The sequence below is a fragment of the Schistocerca americana genome, chromosome 3 (assembly GCF_021461395.2).
Source record: "Schistocerca americana isolate TAMUIC-IGC-003095 chromosome 3, iqSchAmer2.1, whole genome shotgun sequence".
Lineage (NCBI taxonomy): Eukaryota > Metazoa > Arthropoda > Insecta > Orthoptera > Acrididae > Schistocerca > Schistocerca americana.
The window spans coordinates 453,374,463-453,386,771 of NC_060121.1; positions in this window are offsets into that span (position 1 = coordinate 453,374,463).

Here is a 12,309-nt window from a genome sequence, read left to right on the forward strand (position 1 = left end):
ATTACCTTACAGCTACACGCTTGGTATATTGCCAGGCAATGATGATGGTATGGATGGGACTTTCATTTCATTGACTGGATACTGTTTTTCAATCCCCAAATTAAGCTACTGCGTCAGTGATTTTCCACTGATCAAAGCAGACTTCTAAAGAAGCGTTCACAGTGGCCATGGAATCAACATCGTGAAAAATATGTACAGCTCCAGGGAGATTATGCTGGGAAGTGACAAGTTTCACAGTTTTTGTCTTATTTGTTTGTGAGCAAAACAAAATCAGATGTGTTATAACTTGAATGCACCTTGTATAAACTAGAATGACTTCAGAGACTAAAGCAAAAATCAACCACATACAAGTAGCAAATTCCATTGACTAACTAGACTGTGCTGTCCATGGCAACATTACAGGGTGAGAAGTGAAGTGTGACGAGATGAAACGAACTGATATGAACAACTTTCAGCCATCTGATTTCGAAGAATGAGCAGTAGTTACATCAGTATAGAGCAGGATGAGACTGTTAATCAGGGAGGGGAGCACAATACATACATATGAAGGGAATTTCATACCTCTTGCAAGATTATTCTCAGAGCAGCAAAGGATATGAGCAGACAATTGTGAGGAACAACATTCAAAAATGTTCAAATGTGTGTGAATTTCTAAGGGACGAAACTGCTGAGGTCATTGGTCCCCAGACTTACACACTACTTAAACTGACGTTTGCTAAGAATGACACACACATTCATGCCCAAGAGAGGACTTGAACCTCCGGCAAGAGGCGCCATGCAATCCGTGACGTGGTGTCTCAACAACATTCCAAGTACATCCCAAAAGTTCTCCACTAGTTTCTAGTGTGAGACCGAGATAAGTCACTTATGCCAATTTCTTTGTTATTGTATATTAGTATGCACTAGCATAAGGACATCTTTAACATTAAGAATGTCATTTATACATGTGCACAGACATGATGTGCATAGAAAGACATGGAAGTCTGTGCTTCTTCCTAATGATATACCACCTCAGACAGAGAGATTTCTCATTCAAAGGCATACCTTTTGAAAATGTTTAGTGGATGATATTATTTCAATAGCTCACACTCTTGCCCTAATGATACCGGCAATATGTCACCTCATTGATTCCATGAGCCACCAAAAGTGTTGGGGAGCCATGGTGCTCCATAATTGCCCAACAACCATCCACAACTTTAGGAGCTAGATCCAAGTGCACATATCTCTCACAGTGGTGTCCCAGATGTAGGATAGAAGTCAGATGACCTCAGGGACCACACTGATGTATGAGGAAGGTTCGTCAATCCATTCTGACACAATTCAAGAACATTTGGTGATGCACTATCATGTTGAATGTACATGTGGGAGCACACAGACGAATAGTCGCGTATGCACAGTACAGGGGCAGTAGCAAAGACTCTAGTGTCCACATAATCATTTACTCTTTGCTTTTTGTTTGTTTTGTCTTAGATGTTCTACATCACGATCAGTTCACCAGCAGGATACGCTTCGCGGTCAGGTGCGGGAGTTATGGAACGACGCTCGACACCACGGAATGGATTCAGCGGAGCGGGACAGTGATATTACCAGGACAAAATCCACAACCGGAACACATATAGGAGAGGAGGATTCGCTTGGACAATGCATGAAAGTATGCCTGCCGCCATACCTGGCCGATAAACTGCAACTTTGGTTCTCCATGTTAGTACTGGCATTCATACATAATCGGGTAACTGACGACCGGGAAAAGTTCATGATAACGGCAAACAGTCTGGGATGCCAGGGCAGCAATATTGGTTGAAGAGATAATTAGACAGCCACCGGAAACGCAGCAATATACAATGCTGAAGGGCTTTTCAATAAGCCGGCTTACTAAACCGCTAGATTAAACAATCTGCCAGATGTTGCAAGGTGAACGTAGAGGTGACAGAACTCCCTCCAAATATTGGAGGCATTTGCGTGGAATCGTGACGGAAAATGAATTTTCGAACACTACGCTTCATTCCATTTGGGCAGCACAGCTTCCATCTGCAATAAGAGCAGCTGTGGCAGCGAATGACGGATAAAATATACAAGCACTACTCCAACTCGCCGACAGGGTTCATGCGATGGTTAAATCAACAAATTCTCTCAGTATAGCAAAGGTGGAGGCGATGACGGAAGAATACGAAGCGGCGGCAATTAATAAGCAGCGGCACGCTGCTACTGATACACAACTTCAAAAACTCAAGGAGCAGCTAGACGGGCTGCAGAGGCAGATGGAGGCATTGAGAGCTACCGGTTTGGAGGTCCTGCCGACACATAAGGACAGTGGAGATGCCGGGAAGGAGCAGTTGTGTTGGTATCATCAACGATTCGGGGAGCGAGCATCAAAGAGCATTCTACCGTGCAGTCACACTCGCCGTGTAAATAACATGGAGACTGTAAGTAAAGATGTTTCTTTATTAACGGTATCTTGGAGACTTTATGCTCGGTATGTGACGGCTTCGTGTTATTATTTGATAGAGATGGGGTCTGATGTCAGCATGTGGCCAAAGGGGAAATGTACTTCCCTCAGTGACAGCACGTCGTTTTGCCTCAAGGCTGCAAATAAATAGCCCATAATGACGTATGGCAGTTGTGTCAAAGAAGTGAATTTAGGATCTAGTATTATTTGTCATTGGGCTTTTGTCATTGCAGATGTGGCAGAGTGCATATTAGGAGAAGATTTTCTATATGCATTCGGTATTGCGGTGGACATTCAGTTATCGCAGCTTAGAAGGAGCAAAGAAGTGGTGCTCGGTCATGTAGGAATAATCACAGAGAACGTACACGGTTTGGCTGGAGTGACAGAAGTATGCCGACTTAGAGAACCGTCAGTGCAGCCGATAGCCAGGGTGTCCCATCATACAGAGGAATCACTCAACAGAGGAAAGTCCACTGGACCTGGTGGGATACCAATTCGATTCTACACAGAGTACGTGAAAGAACTTGCCCCCTTCTAACAGCCGTGTACTGCAAGTCTTTAGAGGAACGGAAGGTTCCAAATGATTGGAAAAGAGCACAGGTAGTCCCAGTCTTCAAGAAGGGTCGTCGAGGAGAAGCGCAAAATTATAGACCTATATCTCTGACGTCAATCTGTTGTAGAATTTTAGAACATGTTTTTTGCTCGCGTATCATGTCATTTCTGGAAACCCAGAATCTACTCTGTAGGAATCAACATGGATTCCGGAAACAGCAATCGTGTGAGACCCAACACGCTTTATTTGTTCATGATACTCAGAAAATATTAGATACAGGCTCCCAGGTAGATGCTATTTTCCTTGACTTCCGGAAGGCGTTCGATACAGTTCTGCACTGTCGCCTGATAAACAAAGTAAGAGCCTATGGATTATCAGACCAGCTGTGTGGTTGGATTGAAGAGTTTTTAGCAAACAGAACACAGCATGTTGTTCTCAATGGAAAGACGTCTACAGACATTAAGGTAGCCTCTGGCGTGCCACAGGGGAGTGTTATGGGACCATTGCTTTTCACAATATATATAAATGATCTAGTAGATAGTATTGGAAGTTCCATGCGGCTTTTCGTGGATGATGCTGTAGTATACAGAGAAGTTGCAGCATTAGAAAATTGCAGCGAAATGCAGGAAGATCTGCAGCAGATAGGCACTTGGTGCAGGGAGTGGCAACTGACCCTTAACATAGACAAATGTAATGTATTGTGAATACATAGAAAGAAGGATCCTTTATTGTATGATTATATGACAGCAGAACAAACACTGGTAGCAGTTACTTCTGTAAAATATCTGGGAGTATGGGTGCGGAACGATTTGAAGTGGAATGATCATATAAAATTAATTGTTGGTAAGGCAGGTACCAGGTGTCGATTCATTGGGAGAGTCCTTAGAAACTGTAGTCCATCAACAAAGGAGGTGGCTTACAAAACACTTGTTCGACCTATACTTGATTATTGATCATCAGTGTGGGATCCGTACCAGGTCGGGTTGACGGAGGAGATAGAGAAGATCCAAAGAAGAGTGGCGCGTTTCTTCACAGGGTTATTTGGTAACCGTGATAGCGTTACAGAGACGTTTAGCGTACTCAAGTGGCAGACTCTGCAAGAGAGGCGCTCTGCATCGCGGTGTAGCTTGCTGTCCAGGTTTCAAGAGGGTGCATTTCTGGATGAGTTATCGAATATATTGCTTCCCCCTACTTATACCTCCCGAGGACATCACGAATGTAAAATTAGATTGGAGCGCACGCGAAGGCTTTCCGGCAGTCGTTCTTCCCGCGAACCATACACGACTGGAACAAGAAAGGGGGGTAATGACAGTGGCACGTAAAGTGCCCTCTGCCACACACCGTTGGGTGGCTTGCGGAGCATAAATGTAGATGTCGATGTAGATGTAGACAGTTCACCACATAAACACTATGCCCAGGCCTCCGGTCTCCCTCAGACCAAGATGGTTGGCCCCAGACAGATTTGCAGACGCAAAAGCTGAGTCTGAGGAGATGTTGGAAATGGGAAGATACGAAGGTCTGTTAGTGCATGGGCCTCGCCTTTACATTTAGTGCAGAAGAAAGACAGAAGATGGAGACCTTGTGGTGATTATAGGTTGTTGAATGCCCGTGCGATACCTGATCAGTATCCGGTTCCCAACATTTGCGACTTTAAAAATAAATTGGCTGGAGGTGAATGTTTCAGTGTAGTCGACTGTAAAAAAGCATACCACCAAATACTGGTGGCTGACAGTGACATACCGAAGACGGCAGTCACTACACCTTTAGTCTTTTCGAGTTTTTACGCATGGCATTTGGTTTAAAAAACGCTGCACAGACATGGCAACGTTTCATCGATGAGGGCTAGATTTCACTTTCGCCTATTTAGACGATATACTGGTGCGAGGGCTAGATTTCACTTTCGCCTATTTAGATGATATACTGGTGTTCTCAGTGAGAGCAGTCCTCCACGAAGAGCACCTCAGGTCAGTTTTCGAGAGGCTACGTACTTATGGTGTAGTGGTAAATGACACCAAATGCAGTTTGCGTAAAGATCGGGTGACTTACCTGGGTCACACACTCTCAACAGCTGGAATCCATCCTTTGAAGGCGAAGGTTGAGGTTATACAGCAGATGCCTCCCCCATTAGATTTGCAACAGTTGCAGAGGTTCCTAGGTGTTTTAAATTTTTACTGCAGACATCTGCCAGGAGCTGCAGCTTTACAAGCACCACTCACAGAGGCTTTGGCGGGCACAAACACCGGGAAAAATCAGAAGCTTCAATGGACAGGAAGCATGCAGCACACATTTGACCGGATCAAGGAAAGCCTAAAGCATGCGGTTTTACTAGCTCACCCAAAGAAAGATGCGAAGCTAGCTATTGTTGTTGATGCAAGTCAGGTGGCGATTGGGGCAGCGTTGCATCAGTGGACTGCTGGTCACTGGCAGCCTTTAGGATTCTTCTCCAAGAAACTCACAGACCCACAACGGAATTGAAGTGCGTAAGAGAGAGAGCTGCTGGCTGCTTACGAAGCTGTAAGGTATTTCCAGCCTTACGTGGAAGCCAGACCATTTACATTGTTTGCAGATCACAAACCGCTCAGTTTCGCATTCTGCAAGAATACGGATACTTTGTCACCTAAACAATTCAGGCAACTGGAATGTATAAGCCAGTACACTACTGATTTACGACATATTAATGGGGCAGAGAATATGGTGGCAGATTACTTCTCATGAGTTGCGGCAATAAAGTATTCAGTGAACTATGCTACAATGGCGAGAGAGCAGAAGGATGATGCACAACTGCAAGTTTTTCGGCAGAGCACGCCCACCGGGTTTAAGTTAGAAAAAACTGTGTCCGGAAGGCGAGACAATACAGTTATGGTGTGATACCTCACAGGGACGGCCTAGACTTTTTCTGCTGGGAGTTTGCGCCGGGAAGTATTTGAAGGGTTACATGGTTTGGCTCATCCGGGACCCTGAGCGAGTGTAAAATTAATGGCAGAGCGTTTCGTGTGGCCAGGAATTAAGAGAGACTGTCTGAAGTGGGCGCAAACGAGTCTCGATTGTCAGCGATGTAAAGTGGGACGCCATGTGAAGAAGCCAGTGGGTAAAGTTGACGGGCCAACTGGTCATTTCGAACATTTGCATCTGGATGTTGTTGGACCGTTGCCAATGTCCGAAGGCTATCGGTATCTATTGACAGCAATTGACAGGTACGAGATGGCAAAAGCAATCCCCATTTCAGACATGTCAGCAGAGACAGTCAGTCAGGCATTCTTGACAACGTGGATAGCACGGTTTGGATGTCCGGTACATGTCATGACGGACCAAGGATGTCAGTTCGAATCCTTCTTGTTCCTGGAGCTGGCAAACATGTGCAGGTTCCATCGTCACCATACCACAAGTCATCATCCGCAAAGCAATGGCATGGTAGAGCGGTGGCACCGAGCACTTGAGGCCACGTTAATGTGCCATGGTGAGAATTGGTCAGCAGCTTTGCCAATAGTGTTACTAGGCTTACGCACTGTTTTCAAACCCAACCTCGGAGCATCTACAGTGGAATTAGTATATGTGGAAACCTTACACCTACCCGGAGAATTTTTTCAGAAGAGTACAGGCGAGACGGACCTACCATACTTGTTAACGAGAGTAAGGGCTCAACTGGCCGAGCTTAGGCCACAACCAGTGACACGGCAGGGCGTTAGGCCATCGTTCATACATTGAGAATTGAGCAAATGCTAGCATGTAATGTTGTGAACCGACGCAGTCAGAACTCTATTGCAGCCGCCATATACGGGACCTTATAAAGTACTACACCATACGGACCAGGCCATGACTATCCTAGTATGCGATAAGAGTGTTACTATGTCAATAGACCGGGTGAAGCCGGCTCACTTAGTTCTAGAAGATGTAAGACAAGAAGAGGAGGCGGGCCTGCAGCAAGACGAGGGGCCCCTGCAGGGTGCAACGGATGGTAGGACAGCGAGCCACATGAAACCGTGAGAGGATACGACGATGGAGGAAGTACAGCCATAAATTCGCACAAGAGCTGGGGGAAGGGTCCGGTACAAGTTTCCGCACATTCCTGGAGCTCCGCTCTTCAGGGAGGGGGCTGTGTGGGAGCACGCAGACGAATAGTTGCGTGTGCACAGTACAGGGGCAGCGGCAAAGACTCTAGTGTGCACATAATCATTTACTCTTTGCTTTTTGTTTGTTTTCTCTTAGATGTTCCATGTTAATGTCTGGCTCATTGCTTCAGAATAAAGTTGAACATTAAGAATAGGAATGAGTCTATCAATAATAGAATGGAGCTACGTAGTGGCTACATACATGTCACCTGCGTGGTGCTGTAGGCGAGTAGACAAATGCACAGTTAGTTACCATATTGTTTGTTGAGAGAGGATGGAAGAAGTACTCTCATTTGAACCACTGTAAACATCCCCCTTATAAGATACTTGCACTATATACCCAAATGTGTGAGATCATAGCACAGAAGTAACAAATACTATAGTACAGAGGTTGCCACAAGCTTTGCCATATGTGAAGTTAACAGCAGTTCTGTTCTCTGTGAGTGCATTTTGGTGCAACATGTGGCCAGGGTCACAAGAGATCCACAGAGATTCAAGACAGGGTCTCATCAGGCTGTCTGACTTGCCTCCAAAAAGTAATCCATACGAGAGGGGGTTGAAATATTTCTAGGCTAACAAATAAAGAATGACAGGAATTTCATAACGCCAATTTATTTTTCAATATAATACCTGTGTACACTAATACACTTGCGGGCACGCTCAGATAACTTCTGCAAACCATTCAAATAAAAGGTTCTAAACTTACCCTCCCACACATCACTATTAAAATTCTCTGTCTTCATTAGTTTCAAAAGCTTTGAGAGGTGTAAGATATACAAAAGAAAAACTTTTTACTTATCTTCATTTTCCGTAGTTGTTGGCTCCATTTCTTGCATCTAGGGGTACATTCTTGTGGCTGAAATTTTGATTTAACATTGTGGGTTCCTGATGACTAAATAGCTGATGAAGAACTATCGGCTGCTATGATTTTCTTATATTTTATCCCATTCTCCTATATCACACTGACTTCACAATCTCCATATTTCATAAAACTGTCAATTACATTGTTTTAGACGAAACTAAAAAACACTTGCACTTCCATCAGAGGCTACTACTTGCAATCTGCAGTACTCTCAATATCCCAAAGAGTTTACAAAGCAAAAGTGTATACAAACTTTGTTGACATTTTGTAAATGAGTCCAGAAATAAATTAAATAACCAGCATTAGATTGTGAAATTAATAATATGAATTTTAAGTATACCAATAATTTTGTAATTTCAAATATTTCTAAAAGAAGAAGAATTTTAACTGTATTGATTACAACAACTTAATTTCTTTTCATATGTTTTCACCTGAAATATATTACTTCGTATACAAAATCAAATGAAATTCTTTCACTGAAACAGCCGAGAAAGTTCACCTACATCAGATTTGGGATTAATCCTGGTATCAGATATAAGAGAGGTTATGTTAGAAAAGGATGTCCCATTACAGAGTCAAACCAAGTGTTGACAGCATCAATCATGCATCATCATTGTCAAATCGTCACCCTTTGAGGTCTTTTTTTAAGTTTGGGGAAAGAAAAAAGTCTGATGGAGCCAAATCTGGAGAATATGGTGGACGACATAATAATTCGAACCTGCAGCATTTCCAGTATTGTGAGGGCTTTGTGTGCCGGTGTGTTATCCAGATGCAAAAGAACTCAGCCACCAGTTTTCCATGCCTTTTCTTTTTTCTCTCTTCTCTTAATTGGCACAGGAGGGTGCAATAGTATGATGCATTGATAGTTTGCCCTTTTGCAAGTTACCCACCATAATCACCCCTTTTGCATCCCAGGAGACTGACGCCATCACCTTACCAACATACTTTTGTACCTGGAATTTTTTTGGGGTAGGGGATAAAGGATGTTTCCATTGTTGTGACTGTTGTTTTGTCTCATGATCATAGTGGTGTAGCCACATTTCGTCCATTGTCAAATACCTTGCAAGAAAGTCCTCTCCATCCACTTCAAATTGGTGGATGATTTCTTCACAACACTGCCCATGCTCCCATCTCTGATCTGCATTAAAGTCTTTCGGGAGCCACCAAGATGAAACTTTCCATGTTCCAAAAATATCCACAACAATGTCATGAGCATGCCCATGATAGATTCCAAATGCAGTTTCAATGTGCTGCAATGTTTTTGGATGATCCTGCAACATCATATCATGAATTACAGTCACTGCTTCATCAGTGGCAACAGTGGCAGGCCTTCCGCTCCTTGGCATATCTCCCACATTTGTCAGACACCCAGTTTTTCCACTGTTGCCTAAGATGGAGCACTGTCCTTAACTGTATTTCACATGTCCTCCACAATTTCCTTGGGCATCAGTCCCTTCAAATAAAGATATTTAATCACAGCACAGTTCTTGATTCTCTTGATATTTGCCATTTTGCTTACACTACAGTATACAACACATCCTAGTGGCAAAACTAACAAAGCTGGAGCCACAAAATTTGACTTGCATACCCACAAAGGATCATTGTAAAAGTAGGTGGAGGTATTTGTGCCTGATATTAACGGTAACTATATGGGGCTAGAAACTTTTAGACCACCCCTTGTATCTGTGCCTTTTTTTTTAGGCATGTATATGGAATTTGAAACAATTTTGACAAAAGAAGCTCTGTGTTATTACACAGTTTGTCATTTGAGCATGAAAATTCATGCATTAGGAAAGTGCATAGAATTTAGGACCTACAGTACATTCCACAATATGTTTTAATGATGCATTACGTGTATAGCCATTTGACATTCATTTATAACATTCTTCGGTAGTAGGTTGCGTGTTAAACCGTATGGCCAGCTATGCATCATTAAAACATACTATGGAATGTACTGTAGGTCCTAAATTATATGCATATATATAAAACCTGGAATGACTCACAAAGCAAAAGCACACTCCGTAATTGAGGGCCTGTACTACTAATGTTATTCTTCTCCAAATTTTACCATCCATAAATTAAACACCTTTCTTACATCCACGCTTAAAAAAAAGTCTAACAAACATGTTGGAAGGGTCCCTCTAATTTCTGGACCCCAGAGGTAGAACCCTGCCCCCCCCCCCCCCCCTTCCCTCTCACCACACCTGATCAAAATGGTATATTTTTGTAAACAGAGAAGAGTTTTGGAACTGACCACCCAATTAACTAAGATCTCACAGTCTACACCAGATGGTCTTCCCTCAAACATGGGGAAAAAAACTGAGAATTCCAGATGTGAGGAGGAAGATGGTGTCAAGAAGTTCCTGATAATTTATTGGTGAGTGGTGCGGGGGACAGCAGCATACCACAATAATGACTTATTTCACCTCAGTTGAGCAATGTACCAGCCATAAGCAGTAGTTTAACTGTAGTTTTTAAACATTGATAATTTATATGGAATAATATTCACATAATTAAAACGCTTTTGAGTTATTAAGTATTTTAAAACTTATCATTTACAAAACTCAATAAATTCAGTTTCAATGCTAGGTTAAAAATGTAGAATTCCTCGAGATTTTATGAAATTCCTGAAATTCTCTGATTTTTTCTGGTAAAATGTAATTCTCTGAGAATTCCAGTTTTTCCAGAAGAATCACCATCCTGTCCACCAAAAAAAGATTACTGACTTGTATTTCATATAAACTAAACCTTATTGGCAAGCAGGAAAGCAGGGTGTACTGCTTTGTGTCATTTTGACATCTTCATACTCTACCTTTGATATGTAACACAGTTCATTAGCTACATTCTGAATGTTCAATGGTGGTTACTGTACTCCATAGTGAGGTGCTGGTTCAGAATGTTACAGCTGTTCATTCTGCACTCAACTCTGATGGCTATGTCCAGTACAGCGTGATAAGATTGTAATAATGTGACACACCAAACACTAAGGTGATAGGAGTGCTCTCTCTCCAACATAACAGCCATATCTAATTCAATTGCTTACAAATGTAAATATATATTCTCACTATAAAAAAATCTCTCCTATGGTGAATGATATACACTTGGCTGGCCACCTGTTACATATACCGGTAACCTCTCCATGAAGATTTCGGCATACAATACTTGCTATTACATTTCTGGCAGTTAAAGTAACAGCAGACAATGGTTTAGATTGTGTAGTGATGCTACTCCTTTGAGTGCATAACAGTAAATATCAGGCATCAGTGTGTCATAGCCCTTGACTATCTTTATTTGAACACTCAGATACTGGCTGCTTAGAAGAATACTGGGGCTAGGAAACTGGCTATTTATGCCATTTTTTAAATCATTACTGGCACATAAGTAATTACTATATCTTCAAGAGTAATTCATACTAAGAAATAGCCATGGTTCCAGAACAAATGCAAAGTGTCTGTAGCAGAATTACAGCAAACTGTGAAACCTAACGAGTACACACTTGAAAGCACGTCAACGGGATGATACTGGGTCAGCCATTCACGAAGCAGCTGTTATGTTCGCTAATGTTCCTTTTGAAATAATCCTAGAAATTGGCAAAGTTGATAGGTGACTCACACATCAAGAAAATCACACATCAACATATACTTGAGTGCCATTTTTTTTAACACAGAATTGCAGCCCAAGTTGTGCTCGGACTCAGTCTCCAAAGTGTTAAGGGTATAGAATTTGCGAGTTCACCTATCTGGGCCATCTCTCCTCATAGAACCAACTGAAGGCCCACTTTCAGAAAAACAGTTGTATGGTGTGAGCTGACAACTTAAACAGGCTACAGCACTATGTGGTACATGGTTTGTGGTACTGTGGTAACAATACATTCACGTCTTGTGGTAACTGGTTGAATTTCACAAGTTATGCAAGCCACTGAAAAAAGTTAAAGAAAGGCATACAGACAGACAAAAAAACTGACTTAAAAGTTATTACTGAACTTTTTCTTTTTTCCATGATGTTTCTTGACTCACTGTTACACATTATTAGACATTACAATGGAAATTTTTGCTGTCACTTGTCTTACTGCTGTTTCATGTGTCTTAAAAAATATTTCACTTATAATACCTGTTTCTGTTTAAAGAAATACCTATAAATACATGATATGGGAACTGTCAATGACCAAAAAACTGGGATGGTGCAGAAGAAAAATACTGCATTTATTTATTGTGGTGTGTACAAAAAAGAAAAAAAATATAGCCATAAAGCCTACATATTACTACAAATAATATCTGTACAAGCTGTTTGACAACCACTTTGATTCATTTGTGACTCTCATTAACCCTATAGTGTCATG